General features: G+C 34.0%; 1 protein-coding gene across 1 annotated transcript in view; it reads right to left on the reverse strand.

Moving 5' to 3' along the window:
* Nucleotides 1-11897, reverse strand: part of LOC123679072 (dipeptidyl peptidase 4) — a 362978-nt gene extending 351081 nt beyond the window's left edge. The window contains exon 1 of the mRNA XM_045616439.1: nucleotides 11611-11897. The gene's annotated coding sequence lies outside the window, so the exon portion shown is untranslated. The remainder of the gene's footprint in view (nucleotides 1-11610) is intronic.
* Nucleotides 11898-18235: the final 6338 nt, after the last annotated feature.

The following is an 18235-nucleotide window of genomic DNA, read 5'->3' on the forward strand; positions in this document are numbered from 1 at the left end:
GCAAAAAGCAAAAAATGATTTATTGAGATGCGGCACTAGGTGTAGAAAAATAAAAAGCGCAACTTGAATACTTTATTATTAATATCGATTTGCATTGAAACAGGAACTAATTCGTTACGAACAATTTAACTCAAACTTTATTTTTACCCTCAATATTGGAAGTGAATGAACAATTGGTGCAATTTTCAATATGAATATTTCGTAGTGAAGTACTTTTTAGATCCACTTCTTGATTTGTTACTGCTGTAAACGTACTAGTACTTGGTACCTGTACATCGTTATTTCCTTCAGGCTGAAATATTTGTTTGTTATGATGACAGCACGTTGAAGTAGAATGACAGATGAGTGCAATAAAAACTTTATTGCACTAGTGCAATAAAGAACTTCTTTCTCCACTATATATAGTTCAATAAATTTTTGCTTTTTGCATGAATGTAGAAAAAATAAATTAATAAACTTGAGTAATTCAAACTTCGGTATTTATCATAATAACCGGATCATCCGCCATTTCGTACATTGTCAAAACGTATAATATTCTACCTATTGAAGGATTTAAATTCACTTCCTCATATGAATATTATCATAAATAAGAAAAGAATATTCTCAATAGGTCTAATGAAATGAGTACAAGTAAATATAAATGTGGTAACAAAAACAATCTTCTAATACTCTGGTTTCCATTTCAGTGACCAACACATAAGAACTAAATTTCATTTTTCCATGCATTAAAGAAACGAACACGAAATGAAGTTTTGTTCGAACCGTTAATTGGAAAGGAAGAAATCCTCTTTTGTGGTCAAGAAAGTAATAAGAAAAATGAATCACGAAGGTAATAAAATAACGTTTCAATCAGTTATAATATAATACAGACGTTTTCACCTAGTCTCGTATACTGAAATGAAAAGGGTTAAAATGATTTGTTTTTATTTCTTCCTTGTTTAAATAAATTTCATTCCATTTGAAGCAAAATGAACAATTTTCGGTTCTTACTAATCTTACTAAAGAAAATGAATTCTATTGGAATGAATGTCATAAGTATCCTTCAAATGGTGTTTTTCTCTAGAACTAGTGAATACATTTCCTGTGCCTATACAATATTAGTTGCTGTCATATATGAGAACGGAAATATCAATTTCCAAAGTCAAACAAAAAATTCAACCAACAACAGAACAAACAAAAAATCAAATGATAATGAAAAAATTTCTATCAAAAAAGAAATTTGGGTAACAGGCTATATTGTGAAATTTGTTAATGAAAGGTTATATCTTGTAAGAGAATCTAATAGTGAAGAGAAGAAAACGATATTTTCTCAAGCCTTATTCTACAAAACGAAATAGTTATATTTCAGAAACTGACGATGAAAATAATCCTCCAAATAGTCCTTACGATAGTAGAAATATCAACAATGATGTTAAAGTTAAATTAAGTAATTCTGAATTGAATGATGATGAATATTTCACTAGTTATGACTTATTTAAGTGGAGAAATGCCAAGTACAAGTACAGATGAAAATAATGAAAATTATGTTAGTACAGATAAGGTAGATGATTTTGAATCATCATTTGAATTAAATAGTGAAAATACCATTGTTGGAGATAGGGTAGATGATTCTGAATAAGATCATTTTGAATCAACGAATAACGATTCACATACTAAGAGAACTATTTACATATCCAAATATGGATAGGAAGTTCGACGTCCAAAATGAAATTTATGTATAGGTATAATGTAAAATATATTCGAAGTTGATAAATTCAGGTTATTAATATCCATATAAAATTAAGTATTGTTTCATTTTATGTTTTGAAAAATAGGGGAGAAGCCATATATGAGAACACATGTGTATATATTTTATATTGACTGCCGATTCAATGAAAGTAGTACCATCTGAGATCTCATTGAGTTAACAAAAAGATTATCTATACTTGCTATGCCAAAGATCATCCGATTTGAATCAAATGACCAAATTTCCCCCCAAATCAGTCATTATCCATCGCATTTTTGTAGATATTTTGAATATATCTGATCACCCACAAAAACCATAATATTTCAAGAACAACCTACTCTTTCTCAGTTATTGGTTTTCAAATGTTCTAATTGAATTTTTTTTTCTTTAATTTTAATCTAATCCGATAATTTATTATTCATGATAATTTCACTTCCTGCTATCTCAAAATCATGAGAATATCAGAAGAAACTTGATAATGAAGTAAATTAATTTGCTTTTTCTTACAATGTCTGGAATTCAGTTCAACAATAATTAATACGTTCACTCTGTTCCTTCAAATTAAATTGAAGAACAATTTAAAAGCCTATTCTATTCTACTGCCGTTGAGTCATTGAATCATTTCGAAATTTATAATTAAAAATATATTTGATTGGCTGGAATCATTACCTTCCCATCCTATCAGCATTAAAAAGAAAACTATAAAATCCAAACAAAAATAATGATATAAACCGGTGATATTATTAAGTAGATAGTAGTTCCTCTTCCCGCACGGCTATTAAAAAGCCATAAAACGGAGATTCAGCAACCAAACACGACAGTAAATCAACAACTCCATGAAGAATGATTCAATCCCAAGTCAGACATATAAAGAATTTCCATTTCACATAAAAAACAAAGGGTACTTCAAAGATCTGAGCGTTTCCCCTCTGAATAAAGAAAGTCGATAAATCTACGAGAACCACACTATATATCATATCAACTTACGCCCCTTTGGAAAACTCTGCACTTTTGGCTGGTAATCAGTGGGTTTAAGGTTTCATTCGAGGAATTCGAGTTGTCGATTAATTCATAGAATCGGAACACTTTCCGTTCGTGTAAGAATAGTTATTTCTCATCGACTGCTTTATATAGGGTGATTCATTGGTAAATGGGTGGAACCCAAATTTCTTTTTTCGGATCCGGCCTAGGAAAAATTGATGAATAGGATTCAACCCAAAAAAACATCTTGTAAAGGGTGTTTTTTTTAGAGCTATAGAACTTTAAATTGCAATAAAACAACGATGGATTATTCGATTGACATGAATTTTATTTATCCGCAATATATTCTTGTGGCATTACATTTTGAATAACATGATTTCTGGCATATGACTGCCACGGATGGCTCAGATGTAGTCCAATCTGGACGTCCAATTTTCGATTACTTTTTCCAACATTTGTGGCCGTATATCGGCAATAACACGGCGAATGTTGTCTTCCAAATGGTCAAGGGTTTGTGGCTTATCCGCATAGACCAATGACTTTACATAGCCCCACAGAAAGTAGTCTAGCGGTGTTAAATCACAAGATCTTGGAGGCCAATTCACAGGTCCAAAACGTGAAATTAGGCGGTTACCGAACGTGTCTTTCAATAAATCGATTGTGGCACGAGCTGTGTGACATGTTGCGCCGTCTTGTTGGAACCACAGCTCTTGGACATCATGGTTGAACAATTCAGGAATGGAAAAGTTAGTAATCATGGCTCTATACCGATCACCATTGACTGTAACGTTCTGGCCATCATCGTTTTTGAAGAAGTACGGACCAATGATTCCACCAGCCCATAAAGCGCACCAAACAGTCAGTTTTTCTGGATGTAACGGTGTTTCGACATACACTTGAGGATTAGCTCCACTCCAAATGCGGCAGTTTTGTTTGTTGACGTAGCCATTCAACCAGAAGTGCGCTTCATCGCTAATGGACGTAGTGCGCGATACGTATTCCGCACAGAACCATTATTTTCGAAATAAAATTGCACTATTTGCAAGCGTTGTTCAGACATGAGTCTATTTATGATGAATTGCCAAACCAAATTGAGAATAAATCACTTGACAGCTGTTAAATCGGTCGCTATCCTGAACAGTAATGCCAACTTTAAGTTATATACCTCGAAAAAAACACCCGTTATATCCAAATTCCTTGAATTTTAAATTATATCGGAATAAAGCAGAAAAAACTGAATGGAGCAAGATATTCTTCATTTGGTATTTATTGATTTTTTCGATCAAATTGAATCTTCAGCCTCTTATCAGGCCCTTATTTTTTGGGTCACAAATTGAAACATAACAAATGAACAGATTTATATTTGGATAAATATGTGATAATTTCAAGTGATTTTACCACTGAAAACGATAACATTAATTTATTGGATATCTGAATTTAGTAAGTATGAACAATAAAATTGACACATTAACATCTTGAAAAACGAACATCATTTCAAAAAACTTTTATTCTAATTTATTTTATTATCGAAATTATTATTTGAATATTCATATCATTGGTCCCTCATATGTATGTTTATGTATATGTAAACTTCGATGATGAATATATATTATTATTATTATTATCGATAACATGGACGAAAATACTGATACAGAGTTTTATTCTAACCTTGACACACTATTATAATACAAGTAGAAAAGGATTTGATATTCTTCCACGAATTCAAAATGAGCCACGAAGTGGTGACTTTTTGAATGAACGAGTGTTAAAATGAGCCTTCTGTAGAATATTATATTTTTTTTTCTAAATCTGTGGTAATCCGTCCTTTCTACCACATCTTGTAGAACAAAATCGGGCGAGAATATATCAGATTCACATAGATTTCTTGGTCATACCTATTTCATTATTATATGTTGGTACTAGTCTCTACCAACCTACATTTTTCAATGCAATAATTACTTAACGATATTCATGGAAATATTTTATTGAATTCAAATAAAATTCAATGAATTAGAAAAAAACTTGCCGCTTCGTGGTTCGTTTTTTAATTTAATTTAATTTAATTACCTTCTCCACTTGTATTATAATAGTTATTTATAATACAAGTGCAGAAGGCATTGATATTCTTCCACGAGTTCAAAATTCAAAAACGAGCCACGAAGTGGCGAGTTTTGGAATGAACGAGTGGTAGAATGAGCCTTCTGTACGAGTATTAGACATTATTTTCTCTAATTCATTGCATTTTCATTGAAATTAATGAAATATTTCCATAAATATAATTTAGTGATTTTTGCATTGAAAAATGTTGGTTGGCAGAACTGATTTCTTCAAGGCAAATTGATGAATTGACAGATAAAGCCGTGGCGGAAAGTTCGGAGTACCAATATAGAATATTAAAATATAACCATGAAAACTGTGCGTTTCTGATATATTCTCGCACGATTTTGTTCTACAAGATGTGGAAGAATGAACGGAATAACCACAGAATTAGAGAAATAACTATTCTCTGATTTTTCATTAAAATTAATGGCAGAATAGATTTCTGTATCACGAATTCAACAGATAATAGATAAATCGGTGGCAGGAGAGTTCCATCATAAAATAATAAAATATGACCATGAAATCTTTATGAATCTAAAATACTCTGGCACAATTTCGTTCCACAATATACGACAGAATGAACAGATTTTCCAAAGAATTATAGAAGAATATTTTCGTGGTAGATTATAATATTTTAAAAAATTCGTTCATTTCAATTCACAAAAGCAATAATTATTTTCAAGTGAAGTTCACGTGTTATACTGCGATCCTAATCCATGTAATTATGCGGAATGAGTGTGAAGCATTAGGGTCACGCTGTTAATTAAATGTCCTCCTTTCACGTGTTCCAACCAATGGAAATTCAACTCGTGAAAAAGAAAAAAATTGTGAAACGTTTCTTCTCCTTATATTCCCGGATTGTGTTTTCGGTGGTTGCATATAATAGGGTGTGTCCAAATTAGACGTGAACCTTGAAGGAGGTGTTAATATCACTTATATTCTGTCGATTGGGCCATATTCATTGATAACCGAAAGTCAACAGTTTCCGAGATATTTCAATTCTTGTGTTTTTTAAAAAATTTCTCACCTCACTTCATTTTTCGTCCATTTTGTCTACGTTGACCAAGTTTCATTTAAATTTGGATTAATTTAATCAGAAAAGGATATGATATGTATGAAAAAACAAAAACTATGCTGTATTAGATGATGAATATGGATTAGTATTATTTGAAAGTTGGTACATGAAGAAAAGAAAAGTTAATTTATGATATGAATTCGACTGCAACTTTCGAATTTCATAATTTATGTATGACAAAATTATTTTGAAAATTTCCAAAGTCCTCCTTCACTTGCTTAAAAAGATTTCATTAGAATGCAGGCACTAGTTTTGTTCAGGAGGAAGTAGGAAGTACATTTTGATGTTCCATTATGTGGAAGAGTATTTTACGTTTTGGTAATTACAAATTGGCGAATGCGCCGATGTTCAAAAAATTGATTTTTTTTTTTGGTTATTCATTATTCATGAATCAACCAGTTGATACTCTGATCGAATTATAATTAGTGATCCAGAAGATAAAAAAAATTAGGTCCATGAATAGTTCCTTCGAATTGTCGATGGTATGATAAGTCAAGAAAGCAATTGATCAAAAAACTGAAGAAATGTATTTTACTCGAAAATTTATTATATAGACCTTTCAACATATTCAGTTCAAGGAATAATCGAATTATGGAAACATTTTTCAATGTAATTTTTCAGGAATAGACTTAGTACTCTTTTCCTTTTGAATACGAAATACGTACAATGGTTATTCGATTGGAATTTTTTCAGTTCTTGACGCGAAATCACAAGAATGAGATTGGGTATTGACCCAATCTCATTCTTGTGATTTCGGTAGCCTGGCTTTTTGATTTTTGTTTCTATGGAGCGTTTCTCGGAAGCGGATCGCGCGTTGTGCGTACGCTAATTATATAAAAATGGTAATTCTGCGACTATGGCGCGAAGAAATTTCTCCAATATTAAAGGTTCTCCTTAATTGAATGATGTGCCAACTGCCAACCATTCTTCTCAATCGAAAATGAGTAGAAAAGTTTGAGGAGATCGGTTCAACACTAGATAAACCAAAATACAGGCGTTCAAGGTTCGAAGAAAGCGGAAGAGAACATTGAAGTGTTTAATAGGTATGTTCGTGATGATCCCGACCTCTCTAAGCGTGCAAATACTTTGAATCTGAATAGATGATTGCTGCAATTCATTTTACACAAATATCTAAAGCTGCATCCGTAAAAAATTTCATCGGTGCGAGAATTGGAACTCCAAGATGCCATTCACAGGTTAAAATTCATAAACAAGGCAGTTAAGCGCTTACAAACGTTTACCAACATCTTGATTTCAAATTAAACTTATTTTCATCTTAATGGCCACGTAAATAAGCAGAACAGCAGCAACTGAAGTGCAACCAATCCGAAACGCAAGCATCAGAAACCCTTTCATTGGTCAAAGGTGTATTCCTTGTCTGTAATAAATAAATATGACCTGCAATGTCATCGTGAGTAATTATCAGCCCTTTCTTTTTTGAAGATGGGCGTGCACTTATTGGGAAATCAGAGCGTTAAATGAAAGTGTTAGATGAGCCTGAACTACAGAACTTTCCTAGCTATAACAAAAGAGCATGGTAACAGCACGATGGAGAAACTTCTCGCACGTCCAACGTGTCCTTGCAACGAATTTGAAATTTTTCCAGACAAATTAATCTCCAGGAGAAATGACATTCATTGGCCATCCCGCAGTCCTGATTTGATTCCCTTGGACTTTTAGCAGTGAAGCTTCCTTAAATTTCAAGTTTACGTTGGTAAACCAACTTCCCCGACCCAGTTAAAACAATGGTAGCATTTTTGCCTAGCTGTTATTAGGAACTAGTGTCATATTGAATTAGTGTCGTAAACACGAGGGCAGATATTCGGACGGCATTGTTTTCAAGAAAAAAATTCTCCGACTGAACTATGTCTAAAAAGCTTGGATTTTTCAAACTCTGTTGAATGAGCTGGTTGTTCGATCAGATTTGTTTTATTTTCGACCAGAAAGTCGTTCATCGTTAGAACATGCAATATGGTGTTTATTAAACTGTGGATTCACCATAAGTGTCATGAATTATTTTCAGTTATATGAAATTCATATCAAATTCTATTTGAAATTAATTTTTTTATCCAATTGACAGCCAATATTGATTTTGAAGACACATGAATCAGCAAAGTATTACTTTTCCTACTGAAATGAGTATTCTCAACAACATTGTTTCGACATACACTTGAGGATTAGCTTCACTCCAAATGCGGCAGTTCTGTTTGTTGACGTAGCCATTCAACCAGAAGTGCGCTCCATCGCTAAACAAAATAAAATGGACGTAGTGCGCGATACGTATTCCGCACAGAACCATTATTTTCGAAATAAAATTGCACTATTCGCAAGCATTGTTCAGGCGTGAGTCTATTCATGATGAATTGCCAAACCAAACTGAAAATAAATCACTTGACAGCTGTTGAATCGGTCGCCATCATGAATAGTAATGCCAACTTAAAGTTATATACCTCGAAAAAAAACACCCTATATTACATAGGTTGTCATAATTATACTGGACATATACATTTCCATATCAACCAATCATTCCAACAATTGCGATTTCTATCAAATTTAATTTCACTTTATCAGTATCATAATCAGAAAAATAAAAAGATTGTGGGAATTGTAATAATTTGCAAATACAATATCCTACATATATCATTATAAACAATCGAAGAATGGCTATGAACTATCAGCCGCGGCAGTCAATCTACCACTTGAGATGAACTGTTAAAATAAAGCACTATAGAGTGTAAACAAGCAAAATAACAAAAATGATATTCAAACTCCTCGTGAGTAAAAACTCATCATTTTAATTTATAACAGTGAGTTGATAGTGTACTTTGAATAATAATTAATATCATTCCTTGTTCATTACCGAAATCTAAGAGGTTTAGGTCTTGTGCTTCGATATTTTTCCACCACACAATATTCAACTGATGCTAGGAATTGCATACAAGATTCTTTCTCCAATATTCCTTGAATGTGTTTTCCATTAAGGCGAAAAGATAAAACCCTATGAAAAACTACATCTCTAAGCTTCTTCCATAAACCTGACGACTGGAATGAATGGAAATTCTATCTAATACACAACAGTTAGTAAACATCTCCATAGAAAAGTATTAAACCCTCAATCAGATACAGATAAAGAATATCCATTTTCCTTGAAAAAAAAACGAGGCGAAGATTGCAGAACTGAGCGTTTTTCCTTTTATTGTATTTCGACACAATCCTACTTAACCAAACTTTAGGTTCTTTTTGAATTTCGAGTTTTATCCAAGGTGTTACCCTCTAGAAAGATTCTCTCAAATTAATTAATTTTGGAAAAAAAGTCCACTTCGTTATTGAATTTTTGTGAATTATTATTTTTGTTGTTAATTGTATGTGTTACTATCAAAACATAGAATTGTTAGAATTGCACCAAGGGACGTTTTCCTAATATTCCTGAAATGTTTTTTTGAAGGAAGAAGTTGGAAAAAAATTTAAAAAAACGATTTAACCTCATGATTAATAATAATATCAATAAATTCTGAACTATAAGGTTATCAGGAAACATAATCGATTAGTTTCAATCGAGAACTGAGAAGAAATTTCCTGGTTATGAATAGCTGACCGAACGTTCACTGTTGCTTAATAGTTTTCTTAGAAGCTATAAACTTCTCACTTTTCACGTCTCATGGAGGTCTAAGAGTGTCGAGATAAAAAGTATGTCATTCGATGCTCTATATGTTGAAAGAAAATTCCAGCGGAATGTGACAAATAATTTCTGAGATATTGAAAAAAAAATATGGATGTTCGAGCCATATTCTAGTCGTATAAATATTGGAAACGAACGAAATATTCTATAAGGTGAGTAGATCCTTATGAATAAATTATAGAGCGATATGTTTGGAGAAAGAGTGCTGAAAAATTGAAAGATTATCATAATATTTGATTGAATTGGTGTTTGCTTAGTGAATATTTAGTATAAATTATCTCAATTGCAGAATTTATTCTTCTGGGGTTGAGTTGAATAACTCGCTAGACTTCACACTGGATGTCATAATTGCCAGGCATATTATAATCCTGCTTCTATGAATGAAGACGTTATTTATTTATTTATAAGCCAAAAAGGTATTTTTCCATGAAAATGAAATAAAAAGGAATACTAACTGTTTAGCTTATTACATTAACCTCACAATTCAGATGAATGAAGATTAATCTCAATCCCAATAGCAACCAAACATGTACCAAAAAAAAATATTTAATTTCAAATCAAACATAAAATTTTACAACTTTAAAAAAAAATGTACCATATCATTTTACTACTGAATATCCTCTAAGAAGAACCCTCAGCATTCCAGACTATTTCCGTTCGAATTTAAATTTGATCAAAGACTTCGAGGTGTCCAGAGTTGATGTCAACTACATGCAGAACCCTTGCAATTATTTGTGCAGAAAAGTAATCTCTAGTTTAATACAGCTAAATTTGTTTTTTTGCCGAAATTCGGGAGCAATGAGGAAATACATGATAAAAAACAACGCTTCATCAAAATATGTAGTTTAAGCATTGAGGTCTCGTTGATAATTGAATTTTTTCCGCCAATTCCCTCTTTTCGTGAAATCGACAAAATTGCGAAGCTGAATCTTTTCCTATATTCCTGCGATGTAAAAGCAGTAAAAACTATTTCAGTATCTATTTCCATTGATCCCACGAATGAGATGAACTGAGATTCCATCAAAATCATTTCAGTAGATCCACATTAACTCTATTTCGTAGAAAAACTGAATAGTACTTCGAATATACGATCTTTTTCCTGCTGAATCAGATTCAGCAGGAAATAAATAGAGGAAATATATGACACATCATATTATCCAACTTACGCCTCACTTGGGGAATACCCCGCACTTTTGGGTATTCCCATCAGAATTTCAGATTTTTATCAAGGATGTCCAAGAATGAAGTCAGAGCTCGTGCTTTTTCATTTTATGAGAACAAACAGCTTTACTTTCAAGAAATGAATATCTTACTTGTGGAATCAATTTTCGTTCTTCAATTTAAGTGATACCAATTGAAAGACTATCTTTCTTAGTTGGAACTATTTCAGCTATTACTAATTTTTAGTTGATCAAGATTGAAAAAATCCATAATTTTTTTTGCTACCAATAATATGGTGTTAACAATTTGGGGATTACATGTCTTAGTTTGTTCCATCTATCTCTCGAATTAAAGGTGAGCTAAGTTCCTACCGAACATACATCAGTAGATCAGCATCATAGCTATTCTGCCTAAAAACCAAAGAGTGTCTCAAAGATCTGATCATTTTCCCTGTGAAGGAGGCCATACATCAAATCTTCGAACAGCATACCACAAAATATTATACAACTTACGCCCCCCTTGAGGGAACGCCCCGCACTTCTATCTATTTCCTTCAGAATTTCAGTTTTTATCGAGGATTTAGAGGTCACCTAATGATGTTGAAGCAAGAGTAAAATTCTTGTCATCTTTAAGAGATCTAACAGTTTCGTTCGTAGGAGGAATGCCAATTTTCGGTTTTCACCCAAAATTAATGAAGGTACAATAAACTAATTGATCTAATTAAATTAACAGACCATTGAGTGAACAAGCGCATCTCTTTCCACTCACCCTCACCGATAAAAACTGAACTCCTGGAATTAAGAAATCCGCAAAAATGTTCCTTTTTTCGGTATCCCAGAGATGCGTATTCCGGATCTTAGGGCAAGGGAAAGATGAATGAAAAACTACCTTTCTTAGCTTCTTCCATCGGACCAGCTAGTGAGGTGAGCGAAGGTCCAGTCCAGGACACAGCCGGAGCCAGGGAACATAGCGCTCTCAGGGTATATCACTGGCACTACAGGTAGGGGTTAATACGAGCGCATGGGGTAGGCAATCGCGTGGCGCAGACAATTCGAGATCCGGCCAAGTACTGCAGCAGGGTTTGCCGGGCAGCCAGATCTGCCCTACTCAGCGCCCCTTGCGGATCCCACGAAAACTCCCCCGTGTCTCCGTTCTCGGGATAAGATATTGTAGGGGATGAATGGGAAATTGACAGTGGCGAGATTAATACTACGTCAAGGTTGACACGAATGTTTCGGTTGTTCTCTGATAAGATTTTTTTGTTATGCGAATGGTGGGTTTCATAAAACTTTAATCGTCTAATTTTTCCAATGAAATTCGAAAAAACACGTTGCTCAGTGATATTTTAACGAGTAGCTCGAGTGCTGGTGGCAACGAGTCAAAGACAAGGACTTTTGCACCTTAACAAGTGCTTTTTGTGAAAAAAATATTACTTTGCATCGTGTTTTTACGATTTTTTCACAGGAAAAATCAAATTCATGAATCGTAGTATTTGCCAAGACTATTTCATGAGACCACAGAATTTTTTATGACAGCAGTTATCAAGTTTGCTCTACTCTTTTGGTGAACTCGGAGGTAAACTCTAAAAAACTGCTGACAGGTGCTGTCGTGTAGTTTTTCCTTCTGGAAACCGTTTGTAATTCAAAATTTTCGACACTTCCATAGATTCAGAACTAACGAGCGTTCATATAAATTTGTGGTCAAGAGTGCTGTGGAGAAATAAGAATTTATTTTCTGTGATTACGAGTAGCGCTAAGCTTGTATTAAATCACTAACATTTTGTTCACATACTTCGGATCTGGTAAGAATATGGTACAAGCTAAGCGCAACTTGTTATCACAGAAAATCAAGTCTAATTTCTCCACTCTTGACCACGAATTTAAATGAACGCTCGTTACAATCAACGAGTTGATCGGTCGATCAAAATTTTATGAAACCCGTCGTTAATAATATTCTTTAAATTAAGGCATATCCACATACATAAACCTTGTTTCTCTATTTCAGTATCGAAATGAGTTCATTACAGTACGACAAACAGTGATGTAATGAACTTATTACAGCATTATTTTCACTTACATAAGCGTACAACTTTGCTTCCGCCGTTTTTTACATTTATGATCTAAAGTATTGTCCATCGCTGACCATTACTTTCTCCCATCTTTCGGGCAGCGTATGAATCCCGCTTTGAAAAACTGGTCATCTTTTGAAGCGATTTACGAATCAATCCAATTTTTTACTTCTTCATATGACCGGAAGTGTTGGTCAGCCAGGCCGTGTGCCATTGATTGAAACATGTGATCGTCCGAAGTAGCAACGTCTGAAGAATACGGTGGGTGGGGAAGGCCTTCTCATTTCAACGTTTTGACCACTTTCGCAACATGAGTTTGATCACTGGCAGGCTGTAATAGCACGTATATCATGTTTTTCGTTATATTGCGGCCGTTTGTTTTTCAATGCTCGGCTTAAACGGATTAATGCGTTCGATAACGATCGCCTGTGATAGATCCAGTAAGTTTTAACAATTCATAATACACTACGCAAAGCTGGTCCCACCAAATAAAGAGCATGACCTTGCAACCGTGAATATTCGGTTTGGCCATAGACGTGGAAGCATGGCCAGGATATCCTCATGATTTTCTGTGCTTGAGATTATCGAAATGAACTCATTTTTCGTCTCAATGCGATGAAGAAATCCCTTCCGTCTTTACCTTGCAAGCAGCTATTCACAAGCAAACAAACGTCATTAAACATCTCTCGGTCTCAACTCGTACGGTGACCAATTTTCTTCTTTCTGTATTATTCTCATGACTTTCAAGCATTTCTTGTTGCGTTTGACACCAGTCTTGAATCTTGATCAAGTAATGCCTCCAATTCTGCATCTTAGAAAACCTTCTCTTTTCCATCAACATGCTGGTCTTCGACGTCAAAATCACCGTTCTGGAAGCGTTGAAAAAACTCTCCGTACGTTCTTTCTCTAATAACGCCCTCACTGTAGGTATTTGAGAGCATTCGCATTCGTGTTGGAATAGGAGCCCATTCTGCAACTTGTTTTGGAATATTTTCCTATTACTAGAGTAGGTCAAACGCTTCTAACATAATAATGCTATTTCCACGAATAAATACTATCCCAATGTTGTTTTTAGATCCAGCTTTACATTCTTCTACTGTTTCATCAACGACGAGATTCATGAAGAGGTAAAATTCTTTGAGCTTTCCAGATATACATCTTCCCCCATTTAGTTAAAGGGATCTTGGAAAAAATTTAGGCATACGCCCATATCGTTAGAAACAGATATGGCTAGTATTTTCTAATAAGAGGTTTTATTTTTATATTGAAAAAAAAAACGTATATATTTTAAGATAAATCCATGAATGTTTACTTCATTGCAAAGAGAAAAGTATGCCACTAATGATGGAAAACAATATCAGCTAAATGGCTACCACGTCTACGGTTGCAGAACCATATTCTCTTCATGAAATTTTCCTTGACAAATTAGCACATTCGGGGCTGTATGTACTCGATGAATGCACTAATTCCATCTTTAAGGTCTTGAATCGATAGTGAAGTGTTAGAATAAACCTAATCTTTCACTTGGCCCAACAAGGAAAAAGTCTTAAGTGTTAAATCACAAAATTTCAGTACAAACTACCTTCGAGAAATAACAGGACCAGTAAACTTTCCTTGCAAAATTGCAATTTTTCGTTGCTTGTATGGCACGTAATACTATATTGTTGAAAATGAACATCAATATCTTCCAAATGGCTATAAAAAATCATTAATCATAGCTCGATAGTAGTCTATTCTCCATTACAGTGGCCTCATTTTCGAATGAGTGAGGTCCGTTTTATATCACCAGCTCAAAAACCGCACCAAACAGTAACACGCTGAGGATGGAGAGGCTTAAAAACAATCTTTCTTGGATATAACGAGCGCCAAATGCTTATTAACGTAGCATGCGAGATGAAAATGGACTTCAGCACTGATAATGATTTTTCGATCAAAATCATTTTGATGCATTTCAAGGACCCATTTAGAGAAGATACGACGTTGCTGGTGATCTACCGGATTGAGTTCTTGTGTTAAATGAACTTTAAAAACCTTAAGACCTGAGTCTTTATGCAAAATATGGTGTAATTACGTTTTTGGAATGCCTACTTTCTGAAGTCGACGACAGCTTCAAAAGTGACAGCTGTCCAGATAGCAGGCCCTTCGAAATAAAAAACTTATTGGTAATCCTCTCATGGTCTCATATCTATAGAATATCGAAAAAAGCGTAATATTTCATTGACAGCGCAAAAATCTACGTGTAGGTATATTGTTGGCAACCCCTATAACAATAAGCTCGTTCATTGGTACTTTCTGCTGACAGCAGCATTTATTAAAACAATATAAAAGAAGCAGCACACCGCCATTAAATCGGTTCAGATCTAGTTTCCACGCAGTTCAGATCTGTTTTCCATGTATTTAGTTCAGATCTGTATTCCGAGTAATATAGGTAGTTCAGGTTTGTTATTCGCGTCGTTCAGATTTATCTTACGTGTAGTCCTATATTCCGTCAAGTTCAGTTCTAATAAATACCGTTTCTCAATATTTGGTAATCTTCCTCAACTATTCCCTTAAAAATGATAAATTCTTGAATAAGTGAAAGTTAAGTGCAACCATAAAAGCGAACTTAACCTAATCAACGCATCTACTCCATCTGCAACATCTTCTCATCTCATCAAATTTTACGCAGCTTTCCTTCATAAAGCTGCTCTGGTGACAGCAATCCCGCTATTCTTTATTTAATATCGTGTATAATTCCAAAGAGAAATATAATAATATACAGAATAACAATTCAATCTTCGTGCAAAAAAGTGTAAGATAATTCATATGAATATAAGAAAATTAGGAAAATACTGACGTGAAGTCATCTGTTTTTGAAAGCTCACTCATTTATGCGTCGATTGAGTATGTTTAAAATGTTTCACATGATTTGTTGTACGAATGCAATCATCAAGGTAATAATTAAATATAATTATATTCCTCCTCCCTCATGACAACAAACGATAGAAATATCAGAAGCCATCAACAAGTCAAAGAACCCTGCAGCAGGAGTTGGTTGTGGCTATTCAAACCGTAACTCAATTAACTTGCATTCCTCTTGGGAACAATCGTCGATTATACACTAATCGAAACGTCGTGTAACATCTCATTCAATAAACGAGAGCGTGGCTGAAAACAACGATTATTTTCACAATGGTGATGATGAACTCGATGGATCAGGGTCTGAGGTTGCCACACTGATATGTATATTCGTCCGTTTTTTTTACGTGTCATTACAAAATATACTACTGGTATTTTACTAAAACACTAAGTTGAAATGTTTAACGAAATTTTAGTAGAAGAATTTCGTGAAGAGTTTTCCAATAAGAAGTTTCATTTCTTAACAGCTTTAGTTTTTTTGGGGTAGGTTAATCTCCTCCCTTGGCCATCTTCTTTTTATCATAAAGAGTACCATTCCTGCTTGCGGTCTTTTTCAATGTGAGGAAAGGTTGATATTAGAAATACGAATATATTTTAAGAGAAATTAATGTATGTTTATTTCGTTGTGAATAGGAAGATATGCCATTAATGGTGGAAAATGGTATCAGCCAAATGGTCACCACGACTACGGTTGCAGCACCATAACCCTTTCACATTTGCGGCTGCATGTCTTTAATTACTTATCGAATTCCATCTTTAAGATCTTAAATCGATTGTTGAGCCTTGAAATTGACCTTATCTTTCACGTGGCTTCGAAGAAAAAATTTTTAAGGTGTTAAATCACAAAATTTCGGTTGAAATTGTGATCCTAATACGGCCAGGAACCATTTCTTGAAGAATTGCAATTGATTTATTGCTTTTTTGGCATGTAGCCCCGTCTGAGTGTTGAAAATACACGTCAACCACATCAATATGACCAATTCCATCAAAAACTTTCACCTTTGCAATTGAACAGCCTCATTTTCGAATTAGTGAGGTCCAAAAATCGCAACCAAACAGTGATACGTTGAGGATGGAGAGCCTTTTCAACAATCATTCTTTGATTTGCCGAACCTCAAATGCAACAATTCTCTTCATTAACGTAGCTTTCGAGGTGAAAATTATTTTTCGATGACAATCTGGATAATTTTGATGCATTTCAAGGATCCAGCGAAGAAACAACGATGATGGTGATCGACCGGCTTGAGTTCTTGTGTTAACTGAATTTTGGAAGCCTTAAGTCCCAAGTATTTTCGTAAAATACGATAGAAGGTTGTTTGTAGAATGCTTAATTCCTAAGATCGACTAGGAATCTTCAAACCTGGGTTTTCATCAACACTACGAGCTACAGCAGCAATATGCTCAGTTATTCTTGAGCAACGCACAAGGTCAAATTTTACGAATGAGGATTTCTTAGTCTTCGGGAAGACATCAAATGCAGACATTTGATGTAACCTTGGAATTTAATTTCAAGGTTAAGTAGATTTTCTTGAATGAAGAATATCCGCAGTTGTTCATGAGCGACGCATAAGGTCAAGTTTTAGGAATGAAGGTTTCTTAGTCTTCAGGAAGACATCAAGAGCAGATATTGGATGTAACCTTGGAATTTGATTTCAAGGTCAAGTAGATTTATTCAATGAAAAATTTACAGAATATTGATCTTCTTGGAAAAGTTAAAACATTCTGACGCCTTTTTTTTATGAAACGAATTTTTCTGAAGATATGAAGTGTTTCATGCTTAAGATGACCATGATAAAGTACATCAAAGTTATTTCTCATAGAATCATTCGTTTTTGTATTCCGTATGTACATATTCTGATTTTTTTCTCAACCACGCAAATGAGTTTACACCGCTATAATAAAATCTCTCCGAATGCCGAATTTGGAAAGTGTTACCACTGCAAACAGGCCAATTTGTACATAATGATGATTTTTAGATTGTGAGTAATTTCATACAATTTTCTTTAATTTTATTTTTCTTACTCATTTTTTCTTCTTATCTTGTTTTCTCGTTAATTGATGCTTTTATCAACCGTTTTAAACGGAAGATAGGTCTATGCATTCTTATCATAGGGAAAATTGTGTACATTTAATTTGCTATTAATTCAATTTTCGTTGGCATCTTTCAATTGAAAGTTCATTTTTAATTTGTTATTCGTTTGTCTATGAGTTGCAACTTCTTCAAATATGCTCAGTAGTTTGTGTATAGAAAATTTTCATCATCCATTTTAAGCATAAAACACATCATATCCCCACAACGATCGATTCCATCGCAAAAACAAAAGAAACAAACTATTCCTAGTTTTTCACGTAGAATGAGATTCTGCAAAGAATTATTCGAAAAATCTGAATCTTGATCTTGAAGATCTTGAAATGATCTTGGAATTAAAGTCCAAGGTCACATTCGATATGCTCCTGAATATTACGAAACTTTCATTCAAACATTTCTTCCCAAGGATTTATTTCAGGGGATATTTTAAAAGGCGCTCTATATATTTCCAAAGAAAA

Source organism: Harmonia axyridis, chromosome 4 (assembly GCF_914767665.1).
Source record: "Harmonia axyridis chromosome 4, icHarAxyr1.1, whole genome shotgun sequence".
Taxonomy (NCBI): Eukaryota; Metazoa; Arthropoda; class Insecta; order Coleoptera; family Coccinellidae; genus Harmonia; species Harmonia axyridis.